This window comes from Eptesicus fuscus, chromosome 15, assembly GCF_027574615.1.
Source record: "Eptesicus fuscus isolate TK198812 chromosome 15, DD_ASM_mEF_20220401, whole genome shotgun sequence".
NCBI classification, from domain to species: Eukaryota; Metazoa; Chordata; class Mammalia; order Chiroptera; family Vespertilionidae; genus Eptesicus; species Eptesicus fuscus.
Window position 1 is genome coordinate 44,599,879 of NC_072487.1, and position 15,997 is coordinate 44,615,875.

The following is a 15,997-nucleotide window of genomic DNA, read 5'->3' on the forward strand; positions in this document are numbered from 1 at the left end:
CTGATTACCCCCTAACCACTCCGCTGCCAGCCTGATTAATGCCTAACTGCTCCCCGCCAGCCTGTTTGCCCCTAACTGCCCTACCCTGCAGGCCTGGTCACCCCTAACTGCCCTCCCCTGCAGGCCTGGTCACCCCTAACTGCCCTCCCCTGCAGGCCTGGTCACCCCTAACTGCCCTCCCCTGCAGGCCTGGTCCCCCACAACTGCCCTCCCCTGCAGGCCCGGTGACCCCCAACTTCCCTCCTCTGCCAGCCTGGTCACCCCTAACTGCCCTCCCCTGTGGGTTTGATTGCCCCCAACTGCCCTCCCTTGCAGGCCTGGTCCCTCCCAACTGCCCTCCCCTGCTGGCCATCTTGTGGTGGCCATCTTGTGTCCACATGGGGGCAGCCATTTTGTATGTTGGAGTGATGATCAATCTGCATATTACTCTTTTATTAGATAGGATAGAGGCCTGGTGCATGGGTGGGGGACAGCTGGTTTGCCCTGAAGGGTGTCCCAGATCAGGGTGGGGGTTCTCTTGGGGTGTGGGGTGGCCTGGGCGAGGGGCCTGTGGTGGTTTGCAGGCTGGCCACACCCCCTGGTGACCCAAACGGAGGCCCTGGTATCTGGGAATTATGTATCTTCTACAATTGAAACTTTATAGCCTGGAGTGGAGCCAAGCCTCCTGCTTGCTCCGTGGCTGCAGCTATTTCTGTTGGAATTTATTTACCTTCTATAATTGAAACTTTATAGCATTGAGCGGAGGCCTAGGCCGGCAAGGGCAGGTGGAAAGCTTGGCTTCCTCCATTGCTGGGGAAACCCAAGCCTCCCTCCTACTCTCTGTGGCTGCAGCCATCTTGGTTGGGTTTATTTGCATATTTGCTCCTGATTGGCTGGTGGGCGTGGCTGGTGGGCATGGTTGGTGGGCGTGGCTGGTGGGTGTAGCAGAGGTATGGTCAATTTGCATACTACTCTTTTATTAGATAGGATTGTATACACAGCACATCCATGGTGCTTGCCATATAGCAGATACTCAATAAATGTTGGTTGGATACAGGTTCATCCATGTTTTCCTTGGGTATTTATATGGTATGGTGAGTTAATAATTTTTTCCCCCACTTAGTAGAGATGGATGCTTCTTGAACTCTATATTTAGTTTGAACACTATTTAGCTACAAGGATGTGCTAAAATAAAATAATAAATAAACCAGGTTTTGTATGATTTTACATACAAGATGGATGTACTTGTTAACAAGGTGCAACTAGGGGTGCCTTTCCTAAAGATGCTTTTGTAACCTACATTGTACTAGAATGAGGTTATGGATGTGAGAGGAAGGGAAAGTAAGATAAAACTTGCAGCTTAATTTCTAAACAGGATTACTATTGTAAAATGATTTTCAAGTGTTTTTTGTGTACCTGGCATTGGCACTAAAGATGATTTTTTGGTGATTTGTGATTTGAAATGATCCAGAACATGGTCCAATGTCCCTTGAAGCAGTTAGTCTTCTTTTTAAAAAAAATATATATTTTTATTGATTTCAGAGAGGAAGGGAGAGGGAGAAAGAGTTAGAAAAACATTAATGATAAGGAAGAATCATTGATTGGCTGCCTCCTGGATGCCCCCTGCTGGGGATCCAGCCTGCAACCCAGGCATGTGCCGTTGATTGGAATTGAACCTGGGACCTTTCAGTCTGCAGGCTGACTCTCTATTCACTGAGTCAAACCAGATAGGGCAGTTAGTTTTTTCTACTGATTGCTGCTCTATACTTTCTCATCATCATCTCCCTAGTCAGGGACCCATTCCTCCTATCTGTCCTGTTGAAAGAGTCCCTTCATGCTTGCTCTACCATAGTCCTGACTTCTCCTTGTTAGATTACTCTGTTACTGCTTCTCAAATTGTGGTCTTCAGACCGATATCATTAACATTACCTGGGAACTTAGTAGAAATGCAAATTTTTGAGCCCCACCTTGGACCAACTCAAGAAGAAACTTTGGCTCTGGGGCCTAGCAATTTTGTTTTAACAAGCAGGTAATCTTAAATGCAAGAACCATTGCTGTATGTAAAGGTCAATTCTGAGCATATCACCTCTGTTAAATACCCTTTTTGCCTTTTTTTTGGGTCAACAAAAGTGTCAGTAGTATTTGCATGTCCTTGTATTCAAGGCTGTCTACAGTAGAATACCAGCTTACGATTGATTCTCTATCCATATTGTATTCCACACTGCAATCCAAATGGATTACTTGCTCTTTCCTCTGCTCTCCTGCCTGCTTTCTGTTAGTTTTGGTTCTTCTGCTAGAAACCCTAACCTCCTTCTCCTTTGTAGAGACTTTACATACTCTTGAAAGCTCATTTAAAAATTAATATGTATCTAATTCAAACAGTACTGGAGGGTTTATAAAGACACACAATAAATCAAAGAATTAACATCATTAAAATGTCCATGCTACCCAAAGCAATCTATAGATTCAATGCAATTCCTCCAAAAATGCCAATGGTATTTCTCACAGAACTAGAACAAATAATCCAAAAATTTGTATGAAAACACGAAAGACCCTGAATAGGGACAGCAAACTTGAATAAGAAGAATAATGTGGGAGGTGTCATGTTGCCTGATATCAAACTATACTACAAGGCTATATTAGTCAAAACAGCATGGTACTGGCATAAAAACAGACATATAGATAATTGGAAACAAATTGAGAGCCAGAAATAAACCATGCTTATATGTTAAAGTATTCTATGACAGAGGAGGAGAACACATACAATGGAGTAAAGATAGTCTATTCAATAAATGGTGTTGAGAAAACTGGATAGATACATGCAAAAACACCTGAATCTAGACCACATTCTTACACCATATACAAGAATAAACTCAAAATGGATTACAGACTTAAATGTAAGACCTGAAACCATAAAACTCCTAGAAGAAAACATCAGCAGTAAAATCTCTGACATTTATCTTAGCAATATTTTTTTCTGATATATCTCCCTGGGCAAGGGAAACAAACAAACAAAAATGAAAAAATGAGACTACATCAAACTAAAAAATTTTTGTTCAGTGAAGGAAACTATCAACAAAATGAAAAGAGAACCCACTGAATGGAAGAACACATTCACCAATGATACATCTGATAAGGGGTTAATAACAAAATTTATAAAGAACTTAAATAACTCAAACCCCCCCCCCCAAAAAAAAAAAAACCCTTCAAACAATCCAATTAAAAAATGGGCAAATAAACTGAATAGACACTTCTCCAAAGAGGACATATGGATGGCCAATAGATATATGAAAAGATGCTCAATGCCACCAATCATCAGAGAAATGCAAATTAAAACTAAACGATATATCACCTAACAGTACCCCTATGTTCACTGCAGCATTATTTACAATAACCAAGATATGGAAGCAACCCAAATGCGCATCAATAGACAACTGGTTAAAAAATTAGTGGTACGTATATACAATGGGATATTACTCAACCATAAAAAAGAATTAAATCTTACCATTTATAACATTATGGATGGATTAGAGGTTATTATGCTAAGTGAATTAATCCAGATGGAGTAAGACAATACCATATAATTTCACTTACATGTGGAATCTAAAGAACAAAATAAATAAACAAATAAAATAGAAACAGATTCATAGATACAGAGAACAGATTGATGGTTGCCAGAGGGGAAGAGGGTTGGGGACTCAGTGAAAAGGGTGAAGGGATTAGGAAGTACAAATGGGTAGTTACAGAATAGCATGGGGATGTAAAGTACAGCACAGGAAACATAGTCAATAATATTGGAATAACTATGTATGGTGCTAGGTGGGTACACAAAATATTGGGGGGTGGGGACACTTTGTAAAGTATATGATTGTCTAACTTCTATGTTATACACCTGAAACTAATACAAAATAATATTGAATTGAAACTTTAATTGAACAAAGGAAAGAAAGAAAGAAAGAAAGAAAGAAAGAAAGAAAGAAAGAAAGAAAGAAAGAAGAAAGAAAGAAAGAAAGAAAGAAAGAAAGAAAGAAAGAAAGAAAGAAAGAAAGAAAGAAAGAAAGAAAAAATGACAGGCCATATTCCACCTCACAACCCCAATCCTTCCTATCCCTCCAAGTTCCACACCCCAGGGAAAACTTTAGCCATTTCTCTTTTAGTTTTTCCTATATCTACCTCTATTTTATAACTAACACACAAATACTTTGCATCTCTCTTAGTGCCTTGCTACCCATTCCCCACCCACCACCTTCTTGTATTACAGCAATGTTTGTATGTGTGCAAGAGCCAGGGAAATCTAAACTCTTTTTCACTTTCTGTGCATCCTCCCAGGATAAAGCACAGGGCCTGGGATAAGATACAGACTGAGTAATTGTGGCCAATTTAAACATAAATAAAATATATGCCTGATCTTTGAAACTTGGTGGTGTGACAGAAGTGCTAGAAATGAGTCTTCCCTTTCCAATGTGGTTTTCTAATATTATTGTGGATAATATTAAACTGGAGTCAGGAGACTTGAGCCAGACCAGTCTTCTTGGTGACTTCTAAAATCTTCGGTAAGGCACTCATTGGCTTTGCTTCCATTTTTCATCTATAAAATGGCAACAACAATAATATCTATGGACAGAATTGTAATGAGGACCAAATGCAACAGCACATGTTATCTATATAATAAAAGTCTAAGTGACCATTATGGCAGAATGACCAGAACAACTGGTTGCTATGATGTGCACTGACCACCAGGGGCAGATGCTCACCAGCACGGCTGGCGAGCACAGAGGCGGTGGCAGGAGCCTCTCCTGCCTCTGCGGCAGCACTAAGGAGTAGTGAGCCAAGCAGTAAGGAGCCAGCAGGTGGGCGGTAAGGAGCGAGAGGTCCTGGACATCCCCCAAGGGGTCCTGGACTGCAAGAGGGCGCAGGCCGGGCTGAGGGACCCCCCCCCCAATGCATGAATTTTGTGCACCAGGCTTCTAGTTAAATATAAGGTACTATGTTGATTCCTTATCTAATCTAATATCTAATCTAATAATAGACAAATATGCAAATTGACCGCACCTTCGCTACACCTAACCCACGCCCACCAGCCAAGCCACGCCCACCAACCAATCAGGACGAGTATGCAAATTACTCCAACAAAGATGGCGGCTAATTTGCATATCAAGACAGCGTCGAAAGAAGCCAAGAGCTGCAGAAGGGAGTAAAGCTTCGAAGAAGCAAGCAAGCTGGGGGGGGAGGAGAAGGGAGGAGCGAAGTCAGGGCTGGGGGCGAAGGGAAAAGCAGGCGGGCTGGTGGAGAAGGCGGGGCGGGCGACAAGGGAGGAGCGGAGGCAGGGCCGGGGGCTAAGGGAAAAGCAGGCAGGCTGGCGGAGAAGGCGGGGCGGGCGACAAGGGAGGAGCGGAGGCGGGGCCAGGGGAGAAGGGAAAAGCAGGCAGGCTGGAGGAGAAGGCGGGGCGGGCAACAAGGGCAGAGCGGAGGCGGGGCCAGGGGGAGAAGGGAAAAGCAGGCGGGCTGGCGGAGAAGGCGGGGCAGGTGACAAGGGAGGAACGGAGGCGGGGTAGAGTGCAGCAGGAAATCCTATTGCAGGATTTTTCCTGCAACGGGAATGCTAGTATTTAAAATAAAAAGGCAACCTATTTTATGGTTGCATATCTATATATATAAAAGCCTAATATGCAAAGTGTCTTCTCGGGAGTTCGGCTGACTGGGAGTTCGATAGCTCACTATGACCACCAGGGGGTGGCGTGGAACTAAGGAAGGCCTCAGCCAGCAACCAGCAGCCAGGGAAGGGAGGCCCCGGCCAGCAGCCAGCAGCTGCTAGGGACACTACCCATGCACGAATTTCATGCACTGGGCCTCTAGTAGGGTATAAAGGACATTAGAAACAACCTTTAAATTGAAAACTTCATTTTTAGATTTTCCAGGGGTCTTTCTTCCAAGATCATCCTAAGATTTTTTTTTTAGGGGGGGTGGTAAATTTTACTCTCATTGTCTGAAATTTGAAGCAAGAAAATTCAAATATTTAGTACCATTTGTCTCTTCTGACTTGGTGATGAGAATTCAGCATTACTGCCAACTATTCAGGCTTTGAAGGGAATTCAAGCTTTATCTTGATTTGATGACTGAAAAAAAAAAATCAACCAATGGTACACTTTCAAAGTCCTTGTCCAGCCCTATCCATTAGAAAAGTGTGAGCTACTGTTCTATCAAAACTAATTAAAACTTAAATGTATAACCAACTCTCAATGATCAAGGTTAATGGGACTGCATGCATACATAATTATATCTTACATTTATACAGTGCTTTTAACTTCTTCAAAGTACTTTTCACTATAGTGCATATATAAAACAGATGGATTTTTTTAAAAAATCCACAGATAAGGCAAAAAGAAATATTGTAATCAATAATTTCAACTTTGTAGCTTACCAAAACTATTAGAACTAGTAAAATTATTTAATAGGACTTTCATCACTCTACTTCCTTCTTGACCCCTCTCAACTAAAGTCGGGAAATGACTGAAAGATCTGGAGGAATCTCCAGAGGAAAGGAAGCCAAGGAGAAAAGGAAGCCAAGGACCTGGCTATCCACAAACTAGATCATTAGCTCCAGGGTAATTAAGAATAATTGACTGTATGTGTGACTATATCCAGGAAGTCCAGAAAGAGGTGAAAAGCCATAGGAGATGATGCATGAGTAGGAGTATTTACAGAGCTCTTGTCCTTGCCATTCACTCAACAAGCATTACTGAACACCTACTGTACGCCAGGTGCTTTCAACAAAGGGGACAGATACAGTAATGAACAATTCAGGCAAAACTGCTGATGTTATGGAGGTGACCTTCTTGAATGGTGAAGACAGATAATAAACAAGAACATAAGTAAACAACCAAGATAACTTCAGTAGCACTAAGTACTGTGAAGTCCATAAACCCAGGAATGTGATTGGGGAGGGGATGCTATTTTAGATAGGGCAGCCAGAGAGAGCCTGTCAGGATATCTGAGCTGTAATCTGCAAGAGGAGTGGACTCTGTGCAGGTCTGCTAACCAGAATAATGGAATGAATGAACTCACCAAGAATGTTAGAGGGAGGGAGGGCAGGGCCCACCCCATCCTGGTTCTGTGGTTATTCATTTTGTGTCCTTTTATGGATATTCCTAAAATCTCTCCCTGATTTATTGCCTCTACAAAGTGGGTTGCTAATACTGATCACCTTGGCAGGGGTGCTCTGAGGAATAATGGGTAAACAATTGTGAGGAGCTATATAAATGCTAAATAATGATCTCAGTAATAACCTTTTATTAAAGTCAGCACCGTGATAGGCAACTCACACTTGGATGCCTTGGCAAATGTGGAAATCGATATGGCTGCTCCCTGTGCACCCCAGCACCATCCTTTAAAATAGAAAAAATAAATGAGCCGATGATCATGATATTCAAAGTGGTTAGTGATCAAATAACTGTCTTGAGAGAAAGCTGATGTGTGAAGTATAAAATGGGAGTCACAAGATATGGCACATTACAGCCCTGAGCAGGTAGAGGACTGGCAAATGCAACTGGATGCTTGCTGGGACACACGCCGCCTGCTACAGGGTGGTAATTTGAACCTCATCAGAACAGGCGCTGCCACCACCAAAAGCACTGGCAGACGGGAAGTGGGATAAGAAAGAGCCATATCAGCAGCATCCCTGCCAGCAGCCCCATCTGGCCCTCTTGGCCTTGATCAGCCTCCCCCGGGAAGAGACTGAGAAGCCAGCACCAAGGGGCCCTACCTTGGAAGGGCACCAAGGAAGAGAGGGGGGAGGAGGGGAGGGGAGTGAACAGTGCATAGTTTCTTTTCTAGAGTGAAATATTCCAATGCTGGTAAAGACTTCAGTTGTCTTCATACCTGAGCCTCCCTACACAGTTAGACATAGGAATCCATCCCCTTAGCTGCGCCCCCACCCTCTCCCTCAAATAGAACACTAATGCCACAAAAATGAATTCTTTTCTTGTGGGTCCTACCATCTCTTTGACATAAATATGCATGTGCCTGAACATTCTTTCCTGTCTCCCACTTCACATCAGCAATCACATTGTGTGACACGAGTACACACATGCCTACACCCGCCCTCCCACCAAATCCTTTGCTGACGGTGGCTCAGGCATTATAGAGCGCTTGTGGAGTCAGGCCACATAGCAGAGAAGTTTAAACTGTTGTTGCTTTTTCTCCAAAATTTAGAAAAAAATAGAAGACAATAAGAAAAAAAGAAAACACTTATTTTTAGATTGATACTACACATTTTGCAGTATATTTATTGAGCAAGTCTCTTTTCTACTGTGGGACAGGTAGAACTGAGATGCTCTTTGAGATGTTAAGAGCCCCCAGCACATAGTTCACATTTTGAGGGTTGACTGGAAATTATGGAAATTAAAAAGAATATGGCAAGCTAGTCCTAGTCTTCAGGAAATTATAGTTTAAGTTGGTGTGGGAGAAGATCAAGATCTTCAAAAAATCTAATAGATTTTTTCTTTTTTTTTTTTTTGTTAATCCTCACCTGTGAATATTTTTTCCCACTGATTTTTAGAGAGAGCAGAAGGGAGAAGAAGAGATAGGGAGAGAGAAACATCGATGTCAAAGAGACACATTGATTGGTTGCTTCCCCGTGCCCTAGCGGGCCTGCAAACGAGGCACATGCCCTTGACTGGAATCGAACCCGGGACCCCTCAGTCTATGGGCCAACACTCTATCCATTGAGCAAAACCAGCTAGGACAAAAAATCTAATTGATTTTAACCAAATGGAGAAGTTTTAAAATGTTAAATACACTTGGATATTATATTTAAAGTACTTTGGGTAAGCATGCTGCATGGGACATAGTAAGTGTTCAGTAAATTTTGTGCTCATGAGGCATCTCCATTTATTTACCAGTGTCTCAGGCAGCTTAAACATGAAGTAATTTATTTAAATATACTATTTCTTCAAGTGCTTTATTTCTCCAAATAGTCAAGGGAGGAATCTAGGGAGAGCTATCCTCAGGAGATGTGGTCATCTTCATGGCCAAATCAGGCTGGACTAAGTTGGTCCATTAGCAGGACTGTCTAAAAGGTAGATTTTGCTTGATAAGTATTTTTAATGCATTGTAGATAATAGACTGTCAATAAGGTGGGAGATAAAATTTATAAGGAGAGAAGGTATCTGCCCACAGCCTATGCTTTTTAAAAAATATATTATGTTTTTATTGATTTTTAGAGAGAGAGGAAGGGAGATGGATAGAGAGATAAAAAACATTGGTGAGAGAGGAACATAATTGATAAGCTGCTTCCTGCATGCCCCTACTGGGGGTCGAGCCACAACCCAGGTATGTGTCCTGATCAGGTATTGAACCATGACTTCTTGGTTCCTGGGTTGACGATAAACCACAAGTCACTCCGGCTGGGCCAGAGTCTGTGCTTTTAAATTAAGCTAGTCCAGTATCAAACCCCAAGAAATGGTTCCAATTGTCCTGGACCCATTATTTCACTTTGCTTTTTTTTTTTTTTTCTTTAAGTCTCTATTTCTGTTTTAACCTGCACTTGACTTTCTTGATTCCCCTTCTCCTCCCAGCTTCTGGCTCTGTCCTCATCCCTGGGGAATGGATGACTAATTTTGGCTTTTCTGCTTTTCACCTTTGGCTTTCCTTTGAAAATGGGTGTTTATCTTCTGGCTTTTTCTATTTTTGGCTGCTCATAAGTTTTGACCCTCCTCAGCCAAGTTTTGATCCCAGGACCTTTCCTTAGTTTTGACTTGTTTCAGCAGCATCTGTGCTGGGCTTGACTCCCCCAGATGAGGGCATGGGCAAGAGGAAAGGTCAAGCAGGGAAACAGGAAGGATACCTGGCTCAACTTAAACTGTGCAGGGCACTGAGGCCTTGCTGGTTGTACACTCTCTGCCTCTTAATTCCTCTGCTTTTTAAAATTCCCTCCTGTATCTGACTCTTTCTATTTCAATTTTTATTAAGTCTCCACCTTCTAACTGGTCAATCCTCTCTAGTAACTCTTTGTAAGACTTAAATGAAAGTGATAGTAAGTGATATCCATTAGCCAAAATAAATTTGACAGCCGGGATAAATCGCTGAATCTCTCGTGTCTTTATAGCACTCATCAAATGCCATTTAACCATAGCAGTTGGCAAACTGTGGTGGCTTTCCAGGGAGTCAGTCAGTAGTAAGTCAATAAATATTTGCCGAATGAATGAAAGCATACTAGTTGTGTAGCATTGATTCAGGTTCTTTAAATAATACGAAGTGTAACACTTCATCCTTGTCTTAAGAAGAAAGATATCTCATGTCTATTCATAAAGAGGCTGTTTTGAAATAGGACTGAGGGCCAGACCAAGCCTACTATTTCTTTTAGAAAACAAGTCATCACTAAATGCACAGCCACTAGGCAAAAAGGAATATGAATAGAGCACTACTTATGGTGGTAAAAGATACCTGCAAGCTAATGAACTGTAGAAGTTGAACATTTCTTTATCAGTGAATTTTATATCTAATTAGAGGCCTGGTGCACGAAAATTTGTGCACTGTGGGGTGGTTCCCTCAGCCTGGCCTGCCCCCTCTCACAGTCTGGGAGCCCTCAGGGAATGTCCTACTGATGGCTTGAAGCCGCAGTCTGGCCTCCCTCTGCAGGAGGTGACCATGAGGATCAGGGGAAGGTGCTACCCCCATAACCCTGCTGCTGCTGCCAAAGCCGGCCACTGCCGACCCTCGGCTCTCACTTCTTAGCGCTGGCCCTGCCTCCCACCCACTTGTGTGTGTGTGTGTGTGTGTGTGGGCGGGCGATCTTGGGCCAGGCCGGCTGGGGGAGGGGTTGTGGGAGGTTGAGGCACACCCCCCCGTTCAGCCTCTGTAGAGGCTAGAGGACCACGGGCCACCCCGCCTCTCCCAGCGCCCACCTCTGCGAACAGAGGGGCCATGTGGCGGCGGGTGGGACTGGCCCACCTCTCCCAGCGCCCGACTCTGTGATGGAGGGGCCACGTGGCACGCATGGGACCAGCCTGGGCCCTTAGTGCTGCTGCCTCTCCTACGACACCGGCCCTTGACCCTCGCAGCTGTTGCGGTTTTGTCCAGAAGGGGGTCTGGAAGACATCTGGTCTAATTAGCACATTACCCTTTTTTTAGTATAGATATCTTCATAAACAGTAAAATGCATAAAACATAGATGAATAGAATGAAATGAGCATCCATAGAACTACCACTCATGTCAAGTAAAACGACTTTGATATTGCCCCAAAAGCCTTCACTCTCTTGTCTGATATAATAATCTTTACTTATTTTTCTTTATAATTTTACTACCTTTATACATTCCCCTAAAAAGTTTAGTTTTACCCAGTTTTGAATTCAAAGTATATTAAAAAGGAACAACAACTGCATGCAACATTGGATATAAAAAAGAAAACTAATTATTTCCTTCTTAAGATATTTTGAAGTGTACAATTTCTGTTGATGATCAAGACGTCTTATCTCACTTTTATGTTTGCTGGCTACCAGTCACTCTACTCCTTAATACTTCAAAGGTATTTTTCCCAAAGCTTCCCTTGCTTTTATACTAATGCTTTCCTGGACTCCATGGAACTTTGAAGGATACTGAGCTCATCATGGTGAAAATGGATGTTGACATTCCATGATCATCACTGTAATTATTTCTAATTTGTACTTTGCTTCAAAAAGTCTCTTCCCTTGCCCCCTAAAGTCTGCACTTTCAAAATGGTATCTACAGCTTTAATTATACCTGACAATAAACTTCTATCACTACAAAATCTGTTTGATCATGGAATACACCCATCATTATCTTCAAATATTTTATTAAAAAAATTCCATTTATATCAGACTCCCAAAGAGTTATAATATTCATAATAGTGTTTTCTTAACTGTTTCTGTAATTACTGTTTGTAATTATTGCAAATCAAGTTGTGTAAATGTAGACAAGAAAAAGCTAAAGGAGCTCATTGCCACCAAACCAGTATTACATGAAATGTTAAAGGGTATTCTTTAAGAAGAGGAAGAAAAATGAAGAAGGTAAAAATATGAATAATAAAATGGCAATAAGTATATATCTATCAACTGAATCTAAAAATCAAAATAAATAAGGAATCTACCAAACAAAATAAACTGATGAATAAAATAGAACCAGAAGCATGGAAACATGGAACAGAATGATGAATCTCAGAGGGAAGGAGGAGGGAGGGGCCTGAAGAGATTAACCAAAGATCTTATATGCATACTAGAGGCCCGGTGCACAGATTTGTGCACTGGTGGGGTTCCTTGGTGTGGCCTGCGGGGATTGGCCAAAACCAGCAGTCCAACATCCCCCGAGGGATATAGTAGTGCACTCAAGTGGCAAGCATCTGGGTAGGAGCCCGAGCCCGAGCCCAGGCCTGGCGCCATGCTGCTCCCACTCATCCCGGCCCCCGCTGTGCCTGCCTGCCAGCCGTGAGTCCAGTGTCTGGTGCCTATTGGTCAGTTGAGCCACGCTCCCACTGTGGGAGCACACTGACCACCAGGGGGCAGCTCCTGCATTGAGCGTTTGCCTCCTGGTGGTCAGTGCATGTCATAACGACCAGTCAACCAGATGACCGGTCGCTTAGGCTTTTATATATATAGCTATGCATTATCTATGGATACAAACAATAGAGGGGTGAAGGCCTGGGACAGGGCAGGAACTGGGTGGAGGGGAAAATAGAGGGGGAAAAGGACATCTGTATTATTCTCAACAATAAAGATTAAAAAAACACACAAAAAACAAAGTTGTATAAATGAATCGATGCTGGTTGAATTATCTACTAACTGGGGTGAAACGGTCCTTTAAACTACTGTGTACTGAACAAATCTACAGAGTAAAAACTGAAATGGAACTTGAGCATCTGGTCTCTATAGAGAATCAAATCACATGCTTATATTAAACAAGGTTCCAGAATAATACTGCTAATCAAACTTCCTCCAAATGAGTCAGCTAACATCAGCTTCTATAAAGAAGGGTATTCTTGTGGGTTCTGGTGAGATAGGATTTGGGAAGTCAGAGAGCAGCAGAGAAGCTCCTGGTGATAGGATCAGTTAGAGCAAAGGACAGAAGTCAGAAATGGGAAGGCTACATTTGTGAGAAGTGGTCTGGACCCTATGTGCTATAATTAATAAGCTTACAATGTTGCCACACTGCTTTGTGAAACACAATATTTTTGTTGTTTATTATTTTCTTTGATTTAGATTTCACATTTTTAATGATGTAATAGTGATATATAATCTCATTTTTCTATGTATTTGGTCAGATTGTGAAAATCCTTAAAATGCTTATATTGAATTTTATCCTTCAGAAGTCATTTAATTTTTTAAATTGAGAACATTATGAGGAAAAGTATTTTTGATGATTTCTAAGGGTGATACAGATTCTAGGCAGGAATATAAGGTATGATAATATAGCAATAATTCAGGCATTAAGAAATAGAGCGGGGGGCGGGGGGGGGCAGGACAGGAAGAGATTAACCAAAGAATTTGTATACATATATGCATAACCCATGTACCCAGAATGTATGTATATTTTTTACTTTTTTTTTCTTTAAAGATCAATTTATTGCTCATGAGCCTTGAAATTGAGGAAATATTTAAGCAAATAGTTTAAACAATATCATATTTTGAGTACTGGTTCAGGATAAAGTGATAAAAATGTGACAAGAATAATTGATATGTAATCAGAAGATGGAGTTGAAATCTTAGTTCTATCATTTATCACTATATAACCTAGGGCAAGTTATTTAACGTCCTTGACTCCTAGTTTCCAATGTTATAATGTATTTGAAATTACTTAGTAATGCCTGACAAAACATAGATATTTAATAAATTTCCATTTCTCTTTCCCTTATGAAAGTCTACTCATAAGTGTGATCATGTCTAAGTTTAACACATTATTATACTGCTTCCTAAAATGGAATATTTTTATTATTTATCAAATATTTATATTGATAAATTTTTCATAAGCTTCCATAGTGTTGCTTTTACTAGTGTGATCTACCTTACTTTTCCTGGGGAGATAACCTGTTTAATAGATTTGGGGACTCACTGTGCTAGATTCTCACAAAGGCATTTTTGCAGCAACCTTCTTTGGCTTTCAAGGATATGACCCTATTTCACATCTTGAATGTGGTTCCCTACCCTAGTGCAGATGTTAATAAGTTAAGTGCATATCAAATAAGAATTTTAATCTTGTTCATCATATGTTTATGTATTTAAATTTAAGAGTCAAATTGATATAATTGGTAACATTACCCATTTGCTTTGATTTGAGATGCCAAGTGATTGAAAAAAAATTTTAATTTAGAAGCGAATTACCTTGCTTATTTGAATTTATCATTTTTGCATAATTAGGATGAACTAATTTAATTTGCAGTTATCCTTCTAAATGACTTAAATGATGTCTGCTGAGATACTCAAGGCCACGTGATTATTGAAATCATTCTGAATATTACTCTGTCTTATAGGTTGGAAAGCACAAGCGCAACTTATGAAGCTTGGCAATAGAAGTTGCAAGCTTGATCTTTTCTCCATTTATATCTTTTCTCTGTTTTGCTCTTTTCACCTCACTTATGCTGTTTTATGTTTTCCAGAGGGACCACATATTGCATTTGGTGGTGGTCCTCTTTTCCAACTCTGTTCTGATTTTATGTCATTTTCCCTTGATATTTTGCTCACATCTCAGACCTGCAAAGGAAAGCCTGGTTATTCATTTGGTGAGTTATATTAGGAATCCCCAATACAATGCCCTTTTGGGTGACTGAGGTTCCTGCAGCAAATATTGATTTTTGATAAAGCATTTAAATGAGTCTTTAAAAAATTTGGACACCAGACTACGACTAGAGTATCTGGAACCTATAATTTTAAAATAGTTTTTCTCAATGGCAGGTCCTGACAGGTAGTGGATTATAAAATGACTATTATAAAATAGTTAGTGGGGGTTGTGACAAGCACTTAAAAAGCAATAAAACAAAATAGAATAGATAATATTAGAGTATATTATATGTAACAAAGGTCAGTAAAACTTCATAAAACTTTATTAGTTTGTGCATGTGTGTGTATACTGGTCGATGATAGAAATTTTATCTATAATAATAAAAGCATAGTATGCTAATTAGACTGGACAGCCAAACGACCTTCCAGACGTCATTCAGGATGTCCTTCTGGATGAAGCCTCCGTGGCGGGGGCCGAGGCAGAGGCGGTTAGGGGTGATGAGGCAGGCAAGTGGTTAGGGATGATGAGGCAGGCAGAGTGGTTAGGAGCAGTGAGGCAGGCAGACAGAGTGGATAGGGGTGATGAGGCAGGCAGGCAAGTGGTTAGGGGCGATCAGGCAGGCATACAGAGTGGTTAGGGGTGATGAGGCAGGCAGAGGTGGTTAGGGGTGATCAGGCAGGCAGGCGAGTGGTTAGGGGTGATCTGGCAGGCAGGTGAGTGGTTTGGGGCAATCAGGCAAGCAGGCAGAGTGGTTAGGGGCAATCAGGCAAGCAGGCAGAGTGGTTAGGGGCAATCAAGCAGGCAGGCAAGTGGTTAGGCTGACGAGCATTTAGAAGCCATTGGTCCCAGATTGCGAGAGGGATGTCTGACTGCCGGTTTAAACCCAATCCCGTGTGGGATTGGGCCTAAACCAGCAGTCAGACATCACCTGAGGGGTCCCGGATTGTGAGAGGTTGCAAGTTGGGCTAAGGGACCACCTCCCATGCATGAATTTCATGCACCAGGCCTCTAGTATATATAATAAAGAGGCAACAGGCAAATTGACCCTCACACTGTCACAAGATGGCTACGCCCACAGCGGAGGCAGGGTTCCTGTAACGAGCGATCAGCAGGGACCTGAGGCTGCGTGGTGCTGGGCTGGGGCGCGGGACCTGAGGCTGAGCCCCCAGCACAGCAGGGCTTGACGGGGGACCTCAAGGTTCACCCCCCGCCCTGGTGCCAGACCGGGGGACCTCAGGCCATGCCCCCGAACTGGCGGGGCTTGATGGGGGACCTCAGGCCACGCCCTCC

At 42.1% G+C, this 15,997-nt stretch overlaps 1 long non-coding RNA gene across 1 annotated transcript; it reads right to left on the reverse strand.

Moving 5' to 3' along the window:
* Positions 1-4,445: 4,445 nt before the first annotated feature.
* On the reverse strand, positions 4,446-7,366 carry LOC114231656 (uncharacterized). The gene is made up of 3 exons (XR_003617635.2): positions 7,302-7,366; positions 6,003-6,095; positions 4,446-4,567 (listed from the first exon to the last, which is right to left on the reverse strand). It is a non-coding gene; the product is annotated as an uncharacterized LOC114231656 (long non-coding RNA).
* Between the last annotated feature and the right edge of the window lie 8,631 nt (positions 7,367-15,997).